At 43.8% G+C, this 21,614-nt stretch overlaps 1 long non-coding RNA gene across 1 annotated transcript; it reads right to left on the bottom strand.

Moving 5' to 3' along the window:
* Positions 1-1,151: 1,151 nt before the first annotated feature.
* On the bottom strand, positions 1,152-7,342 carry LOC114551490 (uncharacterized). Its single transcript, XR_003691902.1, has 4 exons — positions 7,315-7,342; positions 6,418-6,714; positions 1,428-1,477; positions 1,152-1,241 (listed from the first exon to the last, which is right to left on the bottom strand). It is a non-coding gene; the product is annotated as an uncharacterized LOC114551490 (long non-coding RNA).
* Between the last annotated feature and the right edge of the window lie 14,272 nt (positions 7,343-21,614).

Genomic DNA, 21,614 nt, shown 5'->3' with positions numbered 1-21,614 from the left:
GCCCGCAATACACGCTGTGGTTAGACGCAAATGTTAGTTTATTTGGGCGCTTTTCAGCGCGTGAGGTTGTTGACTTGCAAACGCGCTCACAGGTGTCAGTCACAGCTGTCCTCTTCAGCCTGTCCCTGGGCTCGATAGTGCGCCCCAGCCCACAATACACGCTGTGTTAGACGCAAATGTTAGTTTATTTGGGCGCTTTTCAGCCGCGTGGGTTGTTGACTTGCAAAGCGCGCTCACAGGTGTCAGTCACAGCTGTCCTCTTCAGCCTGTCCCTGGGCTCGATAGTGCGCCCGCAATACACGCTGTGGTTAGGCGCAAATGTTAGTTTATTTGGGCGCTTTTCAGCCGCGTGGGTTGTTGACTTGCAAAGCGGCGGCTCACAGGTGTCAGTCACAGCTGTCCTCTTCAGCCTGTCCCTGGGCTCGATAGTGCGCCCCAATACACGCTGTGGTTAGACGCAAATGTTGTTAGTTAATGAGGTTGTTGGCGCTTTTCACAGCTGCTTCAGCCTGTAGGTTGTTGACTTGCAAAAGTTTATTTGGGCGCTTTTCACAGGTGTCAAAGTCACAGGTGTCTGTCTGTCTTCAGCCTGTCCCTGGGCTCGATTCGTGCGCCCAGAATACACGCTGTGGTTAGACGCAAATGTTAGTTTACGCAAATGTTAGTTTTGGGCGTTTTTTTCATCCGCGTAGGTCGTTGACTTGCAAAGCGGCGCTCATGTGTCAGTCATAGCTGTCCTCCTCAGCCTGTCCCAGGGCTCGCTCGGCGCGCCCGCAACACACTCTGGTTCGCGACAGTGAGCCTCGCGTAGGCTTAGCGGGACAGGCACTTTGGCATCCTCTTGCGTCCGACCTACGTCTAATACACAATACTGACTCTTTGTGGCCCTGTCTAGACGCAAATGTTATTTTTTTGGGTGCTTTTCAGCCGCAGAGGTCGTTGGCTTGTAAACACGCTTGCAGGTGTCACAGCTGTCCTGTCCTCTTCAGCCTGTCCCAGGGCTCGCTCATGCGCCTGCAACACACACTCTGGTTCGTGACAGTGAGCCTCGCGTAGGCTTAGCGGGACAGGCGCTTTGGCATCCTCTTGCTTCCGACCTACGTCTAATACACAATACTGACTATATTGCTCATACTCAACATACATTTTTGTTTTTTTAGCTGTGTTTGTAGACCCTCCATGCAGTCGAATGCATTTCCCGCTACGCATCATCTCGTCCTCTGGGGTGCCGGAGACCCGTCCTGCAATCCAACACATACATGTCTCTTACACTCATTTGGGTTATGTAAGATTTGTGGGTTTTTGTAATTATTTGTATAACACCTATTGCAAAACTTAATAAAAAGACATTCAATTTAGACAACCATTTCAGTTTTCAATGAATCACTGCACCCACCCACCCACACACAGGATGGTCTCCGTCTTACCTGGCCACTGTTGAACACCTCAGACCTTCATCTTCATCTTTCTCTTTGTCCTGTCAGGTGAGACACAAAAACACAGCAGACGTGGAATGTAACGGATTACTTTTACTCAAACACAGATTTAAGGTACTTGTTGTTACCTAACCATAATATAATCCATACCTGAAAGGGGTTTATATGCTTTTGATACTTAAAAGAAGACATGTAATAATGATTGTACAACTGAATAGAGATTTAGATATTTCAATGGGTTGGGTTAACTGAAATATTACCTCAGTGTAGCCTGAGGTAATTTGAGCCCAGTTGATTTTATTACTGAATAGTCCGAGAGCAGGCTGACTGTCCCAGCTACTCACAGGCATGCAGGAAAAATAGCAGGCAAGCTCTTCTACACTCCTCTGCTCTCGTGAAAGACACAGCTGCACACAGGAAAACACCGGCACAGGCGCACAGCCACAAAGCCTCTCAGGCAAGCAAACAAAATAGCATTGTACACTCTTCCCTTCTCCTCTCCTGTCCTCAGAGACACAGCTAAACACAGGCAAACAGGCATAAAGCCTCTCAGACATAAAGGCAAAACATCAGGGTACGCTATTCTACACTCCTCTGCTCTCCTCTGCTGTCCTCATAGACACAGCTACACACAGGCATAAAGCCTCTCAGGCACGCAAGAAAAATAACAGGGTACTCTACACTCCTCTGCTCTTCCCGAGGAAGAGGACAGCAGATGTCTGCTGCTTTAACATCCCATATGGCAGTTTTTTCCACATGAACTGCTACTGTGCAGACTGTGGTCAGACTTTGGTCCACATGAACTGCGGCTGTGTAGACTGTATAACGGCTAAATGAGTATTCACGTTGAATTAGAGCCACAATGAGGCAACAAGCAGCCACACTCTTCTGCTCTCCTCTTCTCACAGACACAGACACACAGGCACAAAGGCACCATGACGCTCAGGTGCACATGCAAAAAAGCAGGCATGCTCTTCTCCTATCCTCTCCTCATACCCTTCAACATCGTTTCTGGGAAAAAACCTTCAACTATAACGTCTCATAGAAAATGTAAATTACTTTTCTTTAAAAAGGTAGCTCACATTAAATTAAAAATCAGTCATTACCTAACCCTCATTCTGAAAGAAGGTCAGGTTATTTTTTTCAGTTCACAAAACCCTCCTGGAGTTTCACATGAAAACAGATTGCCACATCCTCCCAAAAAACTGTAGTCAACAGCGGCTTTGTTTCAAACGGCTTTTGTTAAAATACAACTTTACAAAAAAATAAAAAGGCCTTCATACTGCTTGTCTATCGTAATCCAAGTTTTTAAAAGTCCAGACAAGCCACATTGACTATTGATTGGAAATATTAAGGGGGTGGATGGAGGCGGGAAAGAGCATAAATTGCTATTGTACACGGACGACATTTTGATGCTGGTAAAAGACCCATTGAGTTCAATACCCCACTTAATGGACACAATAAAATCATATTCCAAATTATCAGGATACAAAATTAATTGGACAAAGTCAGAAGGTATGCCTATTTCGGGATTATGTAATTCAACCTCAGTCTCACAGTTTGGGTTTAAAAGGGTTCCAAAAGGGATGAAATATCTGGGAATAAAACTGAGCCAGGATGTTGAGGAAATACTGGCAATAAACTTTGAACCAGTAATACAAAAAATAAAAACAAATCTAGATAAATGGTGTAAACTCAGGCTTACATTATGGGGAAAGGTTAATGTTATAAAAATGGTGGTATCACCACAATTCAATTACATACTTATGATGGTACCAGTTACTACTTCTCCTCAGATTTTCAAACGATATGACACAATAATTAAAGACTTCTTGTGGGAGGGGAAAGGCCCAGAATTAAGCTTAGCAAAATGTGCTCACCTAGAGATAAAGGAGGACTGGGACTGCCAGACCCAAAATTGTATTGTATCTCCTTTGAAATGGCCAAAAATTGGACTAAAGATAATAAATTAGATTGGGTTTCTATTGAAAATAAGTTGGCTTCTCCATTCTCGCCTATAGATAGACTCTCTCAGTCTTTGTCGGATTTCTTCAATCCTATCATGTCACACTCCAAAGAAATTTGGACTAAAATACATAAGATGTTTAAACTTTCACACCATAAGCAATCCTACTCCCCTCTATGGTATAACTCCATAATTAAAATTGGGAAGACATCAGTATTTTGGAAAAAATGGCATGATAATGGTATATGTAACATTGCTGATCTTTTTGAACAGGACCTGTTTGTGTCATACTCTGACTTAACTAGAAAATACAAGCTCAAGGGGAAAGATCATTTTTGGAAGTACCTACAAATCAGGAGCTGTATTTCCACCAAGATTCAGTTCACAGTCGGAAACCCCATCTTGGACTATTTCACACAACCCAAGGAGTGCCATCGAGCTTCTGCATTCTATAAAACAACCAACCAACTACTCAGCAACAACTGTAATAACCTAGAAGTTATATGGGAGAAAGACCTAGGATGTATAATGGAGGACAGGGAATGGCTGAAGATAGTATCTGAAAATGGTAAATACATAAGGGAAGTGAAAGGGAAATTCACCCAATATAAAATAATGCACAGATATTATTGGACACCTTTAAGATTATACAGAATGGGAGTAATGAATAACAATTTGTGTTGGAAATGCCAGATAGAAGTAGGCACTCTAATACACTGCATTTGGGATTGCCCAGCTATCCAGCCGTTCTGGAGAAACATATTGGAATATTTAGGTAACTGGGCCAGAAGAAACCTACCAATATCTCCGAGACTCTGCCTATTAGGTCACAGAAGTCAATTACATAACATGTCAAGTAAAGAGTTTTCTGTAATCATGGTTGGCATTACTGCAGCTGCCAGGACGATACTGAAGCATTGGAAAACACCTAAAATCCCAGCATTAAAAGAATGGGCCAACACCATGATAAAAACAGCTTCATATGAGCATATGCTAAACAGGATAAGCAAAAAAAAAAAGATGAAGCACCAGCATGGGATAGTTTCTGGACATACATCACACTGACTGATAAACCTGTATTATGAATAACACTGCTAAGTATTCCAATATTGATGTGCCCCTAAAGCTGCTGATGTTATAGTCCTGTTGTACCTGATTTTATGTATACATGCATATGTCTATGTATTTATGTGTATATATTTGCTGTATATTATTGTTGTTTATGCTTGATTGCTCTGTCTATGGCCTAGACTCGGTTTGAATTGTATGAGTCAGTGTTAGAATGACTTTTCAATTCACTCACCAACATCACAATATCATTTTTACTTTAATTCTCATTTACCGCTGGCCCAATTCTCATCGCTCCCCTTGTTGGCGTTGGTGTCCTTTGCCCGCCCTCTCAGAGACATTTAGAGCAGCCACAGTTTCTCTCTCCCTCCTTTTCAGAAACAGGACAGCTCCTGTTTCTGCTAAACCTAGTCGTTTTACTCCCAGTACGTTGTTGAGTTATGGTTTTCGTTGGACTATTTTCTGAAAAGACTGCTTAAAATAAAACCTCTGTTTGCCTGCAACCACTTTTTGGCTTGTCTCTGCCCTACCCCCCACCTGCTACAAAAGAAACTTTCTCTCACGACATCACAAAAAACACACACACACACAGTCATTTCAACAGGGCAATCATGGGGCAGATTCAGCAAAGGACCATTTACAGTTCTTTACAACCTATAAGATGCTTTGAAACCCTGTTGTGCATACTAGTTTGGAACAGTGCATTTTCAGTTTTTTTTAAACTACTGTTTCCATTGGGTGCTTTGTTCAATGAAATTTGTCTACAGATGAAGACAAAAAGGATAAAACCCCACCCATTGCATTTTCACAAATAGAATAAAGAGGGTGCGCTCTTCTACACTCCTCCGCTCTCCTGACAGACACAGCACACAGAGCTGCACACTGACCTCCGACCGCTGGCTGACTCTCCGACCGCTGGCTGACTGTCCGACCGATGGCTGACTGTCAATGGCTGACTGTCCGACCGATGGCTGACTGTCCGACCGATGGCTGACTGTCCGACCGATGGCTGACTGTCCGACCGATGGCTGACTGTCCGACCTTTGGCTGACTGTTTGATGACAGCTGACAAACCAAATGGCTGACTGTCCCAGCTACTCACAGGCATGCAGGAAAAATAGCAGGCAAGCTCTTCTACACTCCTCTGCTCTCGTGAAAAACACAGCTGCACACAGGAAAACACAGGCACAGGCGCACAGCCACAATGCCTCTCAGGCAAGCAAGCAAAATAGCATTGTACGCTCTTCCCTTCTCCTCTCCTGTCCTCAGAGACACAGCTAAACACAGGCAAACAGGCATAAAGCCTCTCAGACATAAAGGCAAAACATCAGGGCACGCTATTCTACACTCCTCTGCTCTCCTCTGCTGTCCTCATATAGACACACAGGCATAAAGCCTCTCAGGCACGCAAGAAAAAAATAGCAGGGTACTCTACACTCCTCTCTGCTCTTCCCCGAGGAAGAGGACAGCAGATGTCTGCTGCTTTAACATCCCATATGGCAGTTTTGTCCACATGAACTGCTACTGTGCAGACTGTATAACGGCTAAATTAATATTCACGTTGAATTAGAGCCACAATGAGGCAAAAAGCAGCCACACTCTTCTGCTCTCCTCTTCTCACAGACACACAGGCACAAAGATGCTCAGGTGCACATGCAAAAAAGCAGGCATGCTCTTCTCCTATCCTCTCTTCTCATGAAAGACACAGCTGCACACAGGGAACACAGGCACAAGCGGACAGCCACAAAGCCTCTCAGGCAGGCAAGCAAAATAGCATTGTACACTCTTCCCTTCTCCTCTCCTGTCCTCAGAGACACAGCTAAATACAGGCACAGAGGCATAAAGCCTAAGACAAAAAAGGTGAAACCCACCCCATTGCATTTTCACAAACAGAATAAAGATTTCACAAATATGAAACTGTGTTTTTAAGAAGAATGTAAATCCTACCTGAAGTGAAGTGTGACTGTGTCAATGATATAGAGGTGACCTTTGTAGCCTCCTGCACGGGTGAGCCAGGCTGTTTGTTAAAAGCCTTCACCGAATGAGAGCCGTGCTGGCTTTAGTTTTCAGCCTGTCCCCAGATTGTGTGCTCCACTCTGCTGGGCTGCTCTGCTCCTGCTGTACTCTGTGGCAGTGCTTCATGCACCCGAGGACAGCAGATGTCTGTTCATTCTCTGAAGCGGGGGTTGACAGAAATACCTCTCTCCCCCACAGTCTTCCTGTGGGCTAGTTCCTGCTGCAAAACTTCTCACACAGAAACACACAATTTTCATGGTAAACTTTAACATCCCATTTGGCAGTTTTGTCCACATTAACTGCTACTTATGTGCAGACTGTAACACGGCTAAATGAATAGTCACTGTGAATTTGAGCAACAAAGCAGCCACACTCTTCTGCTCTCCTCTTCTCACAGACACACACTGTGGCATCATAAGCGGACGTGTGGTATAGGGACGCCATTTTCCTCTACAGGAGTGGCTACCCAGTGACCAATTGGCCGCCACCCACACTACAAGTCCCAGAAGAATGCACTGCAGGTGCAAATGCACTGGAAGAAGACAAGGAGAGCAGAGGCAGAGAGAAGAATGGCAGAGGTCATGGGGAAAGAACCTAAGCTACCAGGACTTTGCTAAACCTAGTCGTTTTACTCCCAGTACGTTTTTGAGTTTGAGTTACTGTTTTTCGTTGGACTATTTTCTGAAAAGACCTTAAAATAAAACCTCTTTTACAGTAAAGACCTTTCAGTAATATTTTTCTCTGTGTGTGTCCCCTCCAGGAGCAGATCCAGATGTGATATATAACAAAAACTTTCCACAACATGAATGATTAAAACACAGTACTCACTTTGACAAATGTATCTCCATTGATTTTCTTTTTTCTCTTCTGGGTTGGTAGTCATATTCAAAGTCTCGCTGATGCGTTTTGTGGCCTCCTGTCCTCCTCAGAGATGGGGAAGGTTGTCGTTCCGTTGTAGAAGGTGTGAGCTGCATTTACCACTAAATACAGCAACATTTTAGAGGCGAAAAAGAGAAAGGCAGTATAAGGAAGTACAATGGGATGTACTCACTTGAGGTCTTATTGTACCACCCCATACTTCATTTAGACCAGCAGGACTTTTGTCCCTACCTTTGAGTTTGACTGCCTTGGTGAGGGCCTACTCCACACTCTGACTCGCTCTCTTCCTCATGAAGCCGTTGTCGATGTGAACTGCTATCACTTGGTCCTGGTTAAGAGCTTTGTTAAGGAGAGCTATGCAAACTGTTGAGTCTACCCCACCACTCAGCAGCACCTGAAAAAAATCATTACAGTCAGTCATCAACTGTGCAGCCAGATAGTTGAGTAGTGACATCCAACTGCTTTAGGGATACATTTGTGACCCTGCTAGATTAAGGAGGATGTATTAAAACCCTTGCACTTACTCTGTCTTGCTCTCTAATCAGCTGTATGTCTAATTTCTATTTAGGGGCAGGGTACACTATTCTACACTCCTCTGCTCTCCTCTGCTGTCCTCATAGACACAGCTACACACAGGCATAAAGCCTCTCAGGCACGCAAGAAAAATAGCTGGGTACTCTACACTCCTCTGCTCTTCCCCGAGGAAGAGGACAGCAGATGTCTGCTGCTTTAACATCCCATATGGCAGTTTTGTCCACATGAACTGCTACTGTGCAGACTGTAGTCAGACTTTGGTCCACATGAACTGCGGCTGTGTAGACTGTATAACGGCTAAATGAATATTCACGTTGAATTAGAGCCACAATGAGGCAAAAAGCAGCCACACTCTTCTGCTCTCCTCTTCTCACAGACACACAGGCACAAAGATGCTCAGGTGCACATGCAAAAAAGCAGGCATGCTCTTCTCCTATCCTCTCTTCTCATGAAAGACACAGCTGCACACAGGGAACACAGGCACAAGCGGACAGCCACAAAGCCTCTCAGGCAGGCAAGCAAAATAGCATTGTACACTCTTCCCTTCTCCTCTCCTGTCCTCAGAGACACAGCTAAATACAGGCACAGAGGCATAAAGCCTAAGACAAAAAAGGTGAAACCCACCCCATTGCATTTTCACAAACAGAATAAAGATTTCACAAATATGAAACTGTGTTTTTAAGAAGAATGTAAATCCTACCTGAAGTGAAGTGTGACTGTGTCAATGATATAGAGGTGACCTTTGTAGCCTCCTGCACGGGTGAGCCAGGCTGTTTGTTAAAAGCCTTCACCGAATGAGAGCCGTGCTAGCTTTAGTTTTCAGCCTGTCCCCAGATTGTGTGCTCCACTCTGCTGGGCTGCTCTGCTCCTGCTGTACTCTGTGGCAGTGCTTCATGCACCCGAGGACAGCAGATGTCTGTTCATTCTCTGAAGCGGGGGTTGACAGAAATACCTCTCTCCCCCACAGTCTTCCTGTGGGCTAGTTCCTGCTGCAAAACTTCTCACACAGAAACACACAATTTTCATGGTAAACTTTAACATCCCATTTGGCAGTTTTGTCCACATTAACTGCTACTTATGTGCAGACTGTAACACGGCTAAATGAATAGTCACTGTGAATTTGAGCAACAAAGCAGCCACACTCTTCTGCTCTCCTCTTCTCACAGACACACACTGTGGCATCATAAGCGGACGTGTGGTATAGGGACGCCATTTTCCTCTACAGGAGTGGCTACCCAGTGACCAATTGGCCGCCACCCACACTACAAGTCCCAGAATGCACTGCAGGTGCTCATGCACTGGAAGAAGACAAGGAGAGCAGAGGCAGAGAGAAGAATGGCAGAGGTCATGGGGAAAGAACCTAAGCTACCAGGACTTTGCTAAACCTAGTCGTTTTACTCCCAGTACGTTTTTGAGTTTGAGTTACTGTTTTTCGTTGGACTATTTTCTGAAAAGACTGCTTAAAATAAAACCTCTTTTACAGTAAAGACCTTTCAGTAATATTTTCTCTCTGTGTGTGTCCCCTCCAGGAGCAGATCCAGATGTGATATATAACAAAAACTTTCCACAACATGAATGATTAAAACACAGTACTCACTTTGACAAATGTATCTCCATTGATTTTCCTTTTCTCTTCTGGGTTGGTAGTCATATTCAAAGTCTCGCTGATGCGTTTTCGTGGCCTCCTGTCCTCCTCAGAGATGGGGAAGGTTGTCGTTCCGTTGTAGAAGGTGTGAGCTGCATTTACCACTAAATACAGCAACATTTTAGAGGCGAAAAAGAGAAAGGCAGTATAAGGAAGTACAATGGGATGTACTCACTTGAGGTCTTATTGTACCACCCCATACTTCATTTAGACCAGCAGGACTTTTGTCCCTACCTTTGAGTTTGATGCCCAGCTTGGTGAGGGCCTACTCCACACTCTGACTCGCTCTCTTCCTCATGAAGCCGTTGTCGATGTGAACTGCTATCACTTGGTCCTGGTTAAGAGCTTTGTTAAGGAGAGCTATGCAAACTGTTGAGTCTACCCCACCACTCAGCAGCACCTGAAAAAAATCATTACAGTCAGTCATCAACTGTGCAGCCAGATAGTTGAGTAGTGACATCCAACTGCTTTAGGGATACATTTGTGACCCTGCTAGATTAAGGAGGATGTATTAAAACCCTTGCACTTACTCTGTCTTGCTCTCTAATCAGCTGTATGTCTAATTTCTATTTAGGGGCAGGGTACACTATTCTACACTCCTCTGCTCTCCTCTGCTGTCCTCATAGACACAGCTACACACAGGCATAAAGCCTCTCAGGCACGCAAGAAAAATAGCTGGGTACTCTACACTCCTCTGCTCTTCCCCGAGGAAGAGGACAGCAGATGTCTGCTGCTTTAACATCCCATATGGCAGTTTTGTCCACATGAACTGCTACTGTGCAGACTGTAGTCAGACTTTGGTCCACATGAACTGCGGCTGTGTAGACTGTATAACGGCTAAATGAATATTCACGTTGAATTAGAGCCAAAATGAGGCAAAAAAAAGCAGCCACACTCTTCTGCTCTCCTCTTCTCACAGACACACAGGCACAAAGATGCTCAGGTGCACATGCAAAAAAAAAAGCAGGCATGCTCTTCTCCTATCCTCTCTTCTCATGAAAGACACAGCTGCACACAGGGAACACAGGCACAAGCGGACAGCCACAAAGCCTCTCAGGCAGGCAAGCAAAATAGCATTGTACACTCTTCCCTTCTCCTCTCCTGTCCTCAGAGACACAGCTAAATACAGGCACAGAGGCATAAAGCCTAAGACAAAAAAAGGTGAAACCCACCCCATTGCATTTTCACAAACAGAATAAAGATTTCACAAATATGAAACTGTGTTTTTAAGAAGAATGTAAATCCTACCTGAAGTGAAGTGTGACTGTGTCAATGATATAGAGGTGACCTTTGTAGCCTCCTGCACGGGTGAGCCAGGCTGTTTGTTAAAAGCCTTCACCGAATGAGAGCCGTGCTAGCTTTAGTTTTCAGCCTGTCCCCAGATTGTGTGCTCCACTCTGCTGGGCTGCTCTGCTCCTGCTGTACTCTGTGGCAGTGCTTCATGCACCCGAGGACAGCAGATGTCTGTTCATTCTCTGAAGCGGGGGTTGACAGAAATACCTCTCTCCCCCACAGTCTTCCTGTGGGCTAGTTCCTGCTGCAAAACTTCTCACACAGAAACACACAATTTTCATGGTAAACTTTAACATCCCATTTGGCAGTTTTGTCCACATTAACTGCTACTTATGTGCAGACTGTAACACGGCTAAATGAATAGTCACTGTGAATTTGAGCAACAAAGCAGCCACACTCTTCTGCTCTCCTCTTCTCACAGACACACACTGTGGCATCATAAGCGGACGTGTGGTATAGGGACGCCATTTTCCTCTACAGGAGTGGCTACCCAGTGACCAATTGGCCGCCACCCACACTACAAGTCCCAGAATGCACTGCACAGGGAGGTGCAAATGCCTCAGCCTGTTGATTACTGCATGTGCTCATGCACTGGAAGAAGACAAGGAGAGCAGAGGCAGAGAGAAGAATGGCAGAGGTCATGGGGAAAGAACCTAAGCTACCAGGACTTTGCTAAACCTAGTCGTTTTACTCCCAGTACGTTTTTGAGTTTGAGTTACTGTTTTTCGTTGGACTATTTTCTGAAAAGACTGCTTAAAATAAAACCTCTTTTACAGTAAAGACCTTTCAGTAATATTTTCTCTCTGTGTGTGTCCCCTCCAGGAGCAGATCCAGATGTGATATATAACAAAAACTTTCCACAACATGAATGATTAAAACACAGTACTCACTTTGACAAATGTATCTCCATTGATTTTCCTTTTCTCTTCTGGGTTGGTAGTCATATTCAAAGTCTCGCTGATGCGTTTTTCGTGGCCTCCTGTCCTCCTCAGAGATGGGGAAGGTTGTCGTTCCGTTGTAGAAGGTGTGAGCTGCATTTACCACTAAATACAGCAACATTTTAGAGGCGAAAAAGAGAAAGGCAGTATAAGGAAGTACAATGGGATGTACTCACTTGAGGTCTTATTGTACCACCCCATACTTCATTTAGACCAGCAGGACTTTTGTCCCTACCTTTGAGTTTGATGCCCAGCTTGGTGAGGGCCTACTCCACACTCTGACTCGCTCTCTTCCTCATGAAGCCGTTGTCGATGTGAACTGCTATCACTTGGTCCTGGTTAAGAGCTTTGTTAAGGAGAGCTATGCAAACTGTTGAGTCTACCCCACCACTCAGCAGCACCTGAAAAAAAAAATCATTACAGTCAGTCATTAACTGTGCAGCCAGATAGTTGAGTAGTGACATCCAACTGCTTTAGGGATACATTTGTGACCCTGCTAGATTAAGGAGGATGTATTAAAACCCTTGCACTTACTCTGTCTTGCTCTCTAATAAGCTGTATGTCTAATTTCTAGTTATGTTAGCCTCCCAATGTATTAGTCATGTTGTCTTTGATATATCTGGGGGGGTTCTGGTGGCAGGGTGTAAAATATTAGGCATTATGAACTTCCTCAAAAAGGACGTGACCACTACAGCCTTGACACTTCTTTAGTTATAATTAGCGGACTACCAACTCTTGGGAATCACACACCCACAATACCACACTTGCCAATTGCTACTGCAGAAACAAACTACAACAAGAGTATAGTAACAAAGGATGAAAGACATATCCCTCAGACTGTAGTAGAGGAAAAAGAAACTGAGGCTGCATGCATTTCTTTAAATATAAATCCTGTGCTTTGAGCCTGTTTCTTACACTCATTTATGGCCCTTACACGCCCCTGAGAGGAAGCCCACGCTTCACACTCACTACCCCAGCTTTAGAATTTGAGTCAATTTATCTCCCATTATATGTTAAAATGTGCTGAGAAAATATTTTCCCTTTTCTGATGTTTCTTTTTTTAAGTCATCACTCTGCCCTAACAATGGTTTGGATAACAACACAAAAAATCATAAAAACTTGGTACAGTTTTACTCACCAGGTCTTTAGACTTGTCTACTTTTTCTCTGATTTCGTTGATGCACACCTGTTCGCGGTTCTGTACGGTAAAATTACTTGTGCATCCTGCAATCTCAAACAGGAAGTTACGCAGCATCTCAAAACCTCTCTCAGTCAAGTCCACTTCAGGGTGAAACTGTGTCCCATACAGCTTCTTCTGTTCATTAGCAATTCCTGGTGGGAAAAACAGATGTGGCGAAGAACTTTTACCATTGCCATTTTCCTCTTGGAATGCCACTTATACATTCAAGAAACTATTATAACATACAAAAATAAATAAATCAGGATTTCAGATAGATTTGGAAAAATAAACAGACAAAATACAGATTGAACATTCTTCTCAGAGATGTAAATTCATACACAGTCCGAGGCCGAGCATATACAAACAAATATAGCGGTTTATTTGGAACTTGCATGTGAGTATACGACCACAATCTATTTTTAATTATTTTATTGAGGGCCACAACCAATCTCACGTTCTGCTCACCGGCAATGATGTTGCCTCTTTAAAGCCATCAGCCACTTTATCAACGCTATCTCCATGGGTTAGCAGGACCAGTTCCTCCTTCTGAAGGCCTCTGGTAAGATAAACACAGATGCTGACGTCAGAGGAAGATGTGTGGTGTTCAATAACATTACATATAATAGTATTATGTTTACAGGCCCACCTTTCACTGGGTCCCGGGGCAGACAGTAATTAAATACTTTTAGCCAATTATTTTAGACTCTGCAGTATTTGTGTAACAGACAGGGTAAAATATGTGACTGCTGGAATGCTTCTGCACTTTATCTAGCATATATGGCACTGGGACAAACCCGTTGAGAAGCGGTTGGGTTTTACAGACAAAACAACATAGTGGTAGCTGCCATTACAGACAATAGATACACGTAAAAACACAAATAACAGCTACAAACATACACCCAGGCTACATACACACACATAAATAAATAAAAATACAATGCAGAACGCTGTGTGTGTGTGTGTGTGTGTGTGTGTGTGTGTGTGTGTGTGTGTGTGGTTGTGTCTGTCTGTCTGTCTCTCTTGAAAATAGTGTAAACAAATTAATAAATTCCACTGTTGAGCTCTGTGTCAGACTGATACCTACGGTGTCAGGGTTTAACAAGAGACCATGTTAACAGGCGTCAGCCAAATGCGTTTTTACAACAGCTGTTGGAAATGGGAAGAGACTACGTAGCTAGCTGTCTGCGTGAATGCCTTTTTAAGTTGTCATTAAAATGTTAACACATAACGATGTTTACCTCTCTGATTTGCCTCTGGAGTCTTGTCTGAGGAAACTTGTCGACCGCGTTTCGAATGTGGCTTGCTGTTAACACACGGGACGGCTCCGTGGCTGTGTGACATAGAGACGGAGGAGTGAATGAAACGCTGTTGAACGAATATGCTGCATGTTTGAAATAGCGTTACAGAAATTAATAAACAAACGGTGTTGGCTGCGAGGCGCACCGCGGCACATTAGCTAGTCTCTGGGTGGGAAACCCTGGCTCACCTTCGTGTCTCCTCTCTCCAAGGCTAGCTAGTTAGTATTCAGGTGCACCGCTTTAATCTGCCTGTGTGGAACGCTCGCCTACGGACGTTAGTTCCGCCTTTCGCGCTCACGAAAATATATTAGGTTTACAGAGACACATATATGTATCAGTGAGACAACAGGTAAGTGTTTAGTGCTTTGCTCTTTATACCAGAAATTTGTGTGTTTGATCCCACCTTGGAAATTATTTTTCAAACGAGAAAATACTTTTTAATTCCATCAATGTTACACTGACAATGTTTTCAAAGCAGATATTCATATATATATAAACACCACACTGTCATTAGTGACACACGAGACATTCACATAAATCGATATCCCAGCTGTCAGCTGCTGGCTTCTGGTGTAATCGCACCCCCATGTGGCGAACAGTGGGAACTACATGCAGAGCTGCAGATACAGACATGAACACATATGGAATTATGTACTTAACAAAAACTTGTGAAATAACTGAAACATGTGTTATATTCTACATTCTTCAAAGTAGCCACCCTTTGCTTTTTTTATTAATAAGGGGAAAATTCCACTAATTAACCCTGACAAAGCACACCTGTGAAGTGAAAACCATTTCAGGTGAATACCTCATGAAGCTCATGTCTCTCTCTCTCTCTCTCTCTCTCTCTCTCTCTCTCTCTCTCTCTCTCTCTCTCTCTCTCTCTCTCTCTTTCTCTGTGTCTCTCAATTTCAATTTCATGTTGCTTTATTGGCATGTCAAAAAAAATACATCTGTGTTGCCAAAGCATAAGAACAAACATACATATAAAATGACAAGGAGTAAAACATCATCTGCTGTAATAATAATAATAATAATAATAATAATAATAATAATAATACAAGTAAACATATTATAATTATGATATAAATGCAGATACTAAACAACTTCTGTGCCGTTCCCTCAGAGGGTACATTGAAACATTATATACAAAAAAATAAATAAATACAAATAACTAAAATAATAAATTAGAAAAGAAATGATAATCTATACAATTCTCTATTTATTGTTCCTTGTATTGTGGCAGGAGAAGACATATTTAGCTGCTAGCCATGCCGTGTTTTTATCTTCCCCTAATAAAAAGGAAGCTTTTTGTCCTCAGTGTAGGTAGTGAAGCCTGGTATATGTTTTTCGAATTTTTGGAAATATTTGTTTCTTAAGCCTTCATATTTGGGACATGTACATAGGAAATGTAATTCTGTTTCGATATCCTGGTGGCAGTGTGTACAGACTCGTTCCTCTCTTGGTCTCCACACTTTTAAATGTCAACCTCTTTCAATTTCAAGCTCATGGTCACTGACTCTGTATTTTGTTAAAATTCATATTTCTTTTGGATTTTTTGTTTTGAGATATTCAGCCAATTTTATATCTCTGTTCAGGGATTGCTAACAGAGGAGTTTGTGTTGTATTTTATTTTCATTTTGCCATTGTTCTGCATACTCGTCTTTTAATTTAGTTTCAAATCTTTTGATTGAAGACTGAGGATTGTGTCTGTGGCGGCTCTGAGGCTCAGTGTACCTGTCTCTCTCCCTACCTGTCTGTCTATTACTGACTGAGTTTAGCTCAGTGTAACTGTCTCTCTCTCTACCTGTCTGTCTATTACTGACTGTGTTTAGCTCAGTGTACCTGTCTCTCTCTATACCTGTCTGTCTATTACTGACTGTGTTTAGCTCAGTGTACCGCTGAGCCAGCTTGTCCAGGGGGTGGACATCTGAACACTGCTGGTTGCTCTGTGTCTCTCTCTCTCTCTCTCTTTCTCTCTCTCTCTCTCTCTCTCTCTCTCTCTCCCTCTCTCTCTCTCTCTCTCTCTCTCTCTCTCTCTCTCTCTCTCTCTCTCTGTCTGTTTAAGTGAATTGAATAGGTTTACAGAGACACATCTTAGCATCAGTGAGTCAATAGGCAAGTGGTTAGTGCTTTGCTCTCTATACTAGATAGTTGCGTGTTTGATCCAAGCATGGGAATATTTTTTTTCAAACGAGAAAATATTTTTAATTCCATCAATGGTACACTGACAATGTTTTCAAAGCAGATATTCATATGTATATAAACACCACACTGTCATTAGTGGCACACCAGACGTTCACATAAATCGATATCCCAGCTGTCAGCTTCTGGCTTCTGGTGTAATCGCACCCCCATGTGGCGAACATTGGGAACTACATGCAGAGCTGCAGATAGATCTGTGGTAGAACACATATGGAATTATGTACTTAACAAAAACTTGTGAAATAACTGAAACATGTGTTATATTCTACATTCTTCAAAGTAGCCACCCTTTGTTTTTTTTATTAATAAGGGAAAAGTTCCACTAATTAACCCTGACAAAGCAAGGGTTGTAACGTTAACAGGTCAACAACAATGTAGAAGATATAAAACAGATGTTTACGGCCCTTATTAATCTCAATTTCAACCGATTCACTATGCATCATTAAAGAACAGTGTTTCACTTTAAAATAGTTCTTGGGAAAATTATTTGGATCTTCCACTTCAGTATATGTACTACTACCAAAGTGTGTAAATACTCTGTAAGTAAAAGTCCTGACCATTTAACAAGTACAAGTACAACACTATCAGCATCAAATACACCTAATGGACTAATGGTTTCAGCTGAAGCCAAGACAAAAGGTTACATAAAGTAAAGTAAAGTAAATAAGCCCATTAGATAATGGTTTGTCCATCATTATTAATTAATTGTTCATACATAATTCATCATCAGTAAAGCATTTGTTCAAACAGTTATAAATGGTTTGTTCATAGTAAATAAGCCTATCTAGAAAAATACGTTTCTAAGTACAAGATTTATACTTATATAAATAATGAAACAACCGTTTGTAAATGAAATCATTTCCCATTATAAACCAGTTGCAAACTATTACTAACTGCTCTGCTCATCATTTGTAAAGCAGTGCTCCTATGTTAATTCTCATAAATGAAGCATTTGTATATATAGAAGTTTGACACTAAAAAAGTATTACGAAAACCATTGGTAAATTAAATAATTTTCCTTTATAAACTATTTACAAGCTATTAGTAATGTATTGTTTGTCATTTGTAAAGCATGGTTCCTACATTCATTCTAATCAGTAAAGCCTTGTAAATACAGTTAGTAAATGGTTTGTCCATAGTAAGTAAGCCCATCTAAAACGTATATGAGTTGATTTGCTAATAATTAAAAAATGATGCATTAACCATTTGTAAATTAAGAAATTCTACCACAACATTAACTAGGTACTCAGGAATGTATACCGTCAGTTAAAACTAGGAAGTTAATGATTAACAGACTATCCAGACCTACATTTGTTTATGCCATAAATTAAATGGGCTGGGGTGTTAATACATCTGTTACAAATACTTATCAATAATGTAATCCATGACTAATTCAGGAGTTCCTACTGGTTAGTTAAGTACATTGTGTGAGCCCATCTACATTGACCACTTTCTACGCTTTAAAAATCAGAGAGAAGTGGCTGTAAGCAGAAGCGGTGCTTGTGAGGTTGCAATTGACCGTGTAACACTTTGTCTTTCAGTGTAATCATACCAAAGCTACTAGTCTACTCTCCCAACTACCCTACTACCACAGAATCAACGAGTCCCCGATAGGATCACAGCACACTGGTACCATTGTTAAGGTAAGATGGTAATCTTCCCTGTGTTGTCTCTGTGTAAGACCTTTAACATTTCTCTCCAATTGTAATGGTAAGTGGGTTTATAGCTACCCACTGAACCTTGAAAGTCAACAACATTGCCTTGGTAATCACCCATGTACACTTCGGGCACGCCAAGATCAGGAGATAGTTTAACATTGAAATAATAGACGGGTCCCGTAGGATGTGGCTCCAGTCGTAGGCTATGAGAGTTGTACATCTGTGCAATGGCAGCCGACTGGTTGAAGAGGAGACAGAGGATACATCGACATGGCTCAAGCTGCTGAATCTCTCCGGTTTTGGTTCTGCTCGACACGAAGCACTCGTAAGACTGCGGTGAAATCAGCGCCGTGAGTGGCTTGGGATTGTCCAGAGGGTTCAAAAGCATGCCCTTGCAACCCTCCCTGTTGGCACATGAGGGTAGATCTTGATCGTTAAGCATGGTACACAGCAGTGATCTATTGTACACGTTGCGAGCAAGAGCCCTGCCTGCTATAGCGCGTTCTGCAAATGACGCTAGTAGAGGACGTGGGTTCCTGGCCAGTAGTTGCAAAACGGTCAGCACAGGGGTGCAGCTGGCGCACATAGGGTTCCTGGCACAGCTGGACATACACGTGCACACTTGCGGCGCAAAGCACTCAGGGAAAAGGGCTCTGATGTCTGATGGGGACAAGTGTCTACTCTGTGACACCTTGTCGAAGACCTGTGCTCTCATAACATCCCTATAAGTGGCAGTCGGTTCCGCTGCATACATGAGGGAGGTATTGGTCACCATGTCCCCACACGGCTCTTTGTGCTTGTCCAACCTATACAAGGTATGGATCTCACGTCTAGACCTTTGATTCAGGGCCCGTGAGCATTTCAAGCATCGAGAGCCCTGGTTTTGTAGCCGTTCAGAGGAACAACGAGTACACATCCAGTCACAGCATACTTTCTCCTTGGTGCTTTCGAAGCATGCACACACAGTGCAGATGAACCCCGACAGGGTTGGGCAGTTTGTGAAGTGAGGCTCGCTCAAGTGCCAGTCCGGGTTGTTTCTGAAGCATGTAGAACACACTCTGACGTTACATTGACAACGGAGTTTAATCCCCGCCCTGTTCTTGTCTTTGCTGCTTTTAACCAAGGTCACCAGGCACACGAAACACTTTGCACTGGACGAGTTGAGACGCTTGTTCTTGGTCGCGGCCCCGATGTTTCTGTAAGTGACTGTGGCCACTCTCCGGTAAAGATTTGTCGCTTTCCGCACCGCTCCCACCATTGTTTCTGTACGTTTCCTGTCGCAGTCTCTCAGCAGGCCCTCAGGAACTAGGCCAGTGAACGCAGGGTTGTTGTCGATGGATCCTGTCGTTTTGTGCTGCTCGCTGTTCAAGGCGCTAACTCTGGACCCTGTCCCTGTGATCGGGGACATGGTGTACATTCCTGCAGTGGAGGGTTTCAAGTTGAGTGATCTTAAGGAAGAGCTAGTGAATACAGCTTGCCCAGCTCACAGATACAGCTTTGGACACGCAGTGAGGACACTGCGTCAGCACGCATTTAAGGAAACTCAGTGCTCGTGTGAGTCGGTGTCTTGTTCGAAGCTGCGGAATGAATGCTTGGAGGAACAGCACATCTCCCCTTTTGTACCTGATGCCACAGGGAACGCCTGCATGTTGCGGGGTGGGGCGAGGCGGGGGACGAATGTAGGGTCCGGATCTAGCGGGATGCTTTGGGCGTATGAACTGGACACTGTGGTTATGGCACACAGTTGGCTGATGCGGAATCGAAGCCTCAAATACCCCAAGTGCTGTGGGGCCGTGCTTGTTTATCAGCTCAAAAAGTCACCAAGTCTGCCTCCGGGTTTGTACGTCTACAGAACACACCCGCGTCACTTTGGCTGCGTTGTGGAGAGACCCTTGACGGTCGTGGAACAGTTCAACTTTGATGGTCACCAGAAGCAGTTTAGCAGCAGAGGGGAAGAGCTACCGGGCGACATTACCATAGATATGTTCCCCGGCCATGAGAATTTAAGCGCCCTGTACGTGATCAACCGGAATCTCGCCGTGTCCCCACGGGAGTACGGGAACAGAATGTACGGAGAGGCAAGAGCCTTGGATCTCATCACACGCTGCTCGACGCCACCCGAGATCGCGTGCGGGTATCACGAGGTAGCTGTGCGGACAGAGCGGATGTGTGTCATAGATCTAAGGTGGAGGGCATTCGACACTAAGACTGCTTGCATCAACGCGATCCCCAAACTGCGGGGACTGCAAGCTGTCGTGTGGTCAAACCACAGCAACAACGTTCAGGACATCGAGTGTAAAGTTTTAGCGTGGCTCTTCGGCCAAGCAAACGAACTACCAAATGAGGTGCAGATGGTAGACCACAGAAACGAACTACACGGAATTAGGTACATACTCATGGACATGGACACGTTTCACGTGGATCTACCCGAGCCTCCTAATCAGAACGAATCGTTCTTCATGCACACGTCCTTTACGGGAGATTTGGATCTGGCCACTAGCACAATCGGCCGGGTGCCAGGAAATAGGAGTAGAATGGGCTCTCCGTGTCCAAATTCATTGGCGTTTAGTTTCTGGTATTCCTTACCTGGTTTGAGACGCTACCAACCTACACCGTTTAGCTGCGGGATCAAGCACGGGCGCGCCTCAGCTATCACCGATGGGCTCAAGGCGTCCTTGGTAGAATGGACGCTCAAGCAGGATGGAAGTAGTTGCATGGCAATTGCCGTGCAACATACTCTGTACTATCATGCCAGGGACATGAAATACCAGATGATGGTATGTCATACGGTCAGGGACACTGACACATCACTGCAAATATTCAGACTTTGACGGTACAGCGATGACTCGGCACCCTTGGCACTTCACATGATGTTTACAGGTCTATGGTCCAGGCATATTTTAACTGGGGACTCATCAGACGTATGGTTGCAACAATAATTGTTTTGATCACTAAAGGTACTTTTTATTGTCACATACACATACATGTAGCAAAATTCATTCTCTGCGTTTAACCCATCCCTCAAGGGAGCAGTGGGCAGCCATTTACAGCGCCCGGAGACCAACTCCATATCTGAGCCAGTGCCTTGAGAACATACAAACTCCACACAGAAAGGCCCAGAACGACCTGGATTCAAACCTAGAACCTTCTTGCTTTGAGATCACAGTGCTATGCATTGGGCCACCCCCATGCTGCACACTAATCGCCATTTCACATCTTTTCTTTTTTATAGAGCGTTGCGCAATGGAGCCCTGGGATGAAGTGGTCATGTGGAGGACTGTCGCAACAGCTGTCTACTATGGAGCCCTCGAAGGTCATCGTCGTGATAGAACGTTTGCCTGCACAGATGATATCATACAATACTTGTACACATACCAGGATAAACAAGGGACCCCAGGCTCGGCCACAGACTTCTACTACCACTCCGAGAAGCTAATGCGTGGTCCCGTGAGTCTCAATATGTTCTTCGATGACCACAGTAGGTCTTGCATACTGTGC

The sequence above is a fragment of the Perca flavescens genome, unplaced genomic scaffold (genome assembly GCF_004354835.1).
Source record: "Perca flavescens isolate YP-PL-M2 unplaced genomic scaffold, PFLA_1.0 EPR50_1.1_unplaced_scaf_11, whole genome shotgun sequence".
NCBI lineage: Eukaryota > Metazoa > Chordata > Actinopteri > Perciformes > Percidae > Perca > Perca flavescens.
This window is presented reverse-complemented; position numbering and strand designations above follow the sequence as displayed.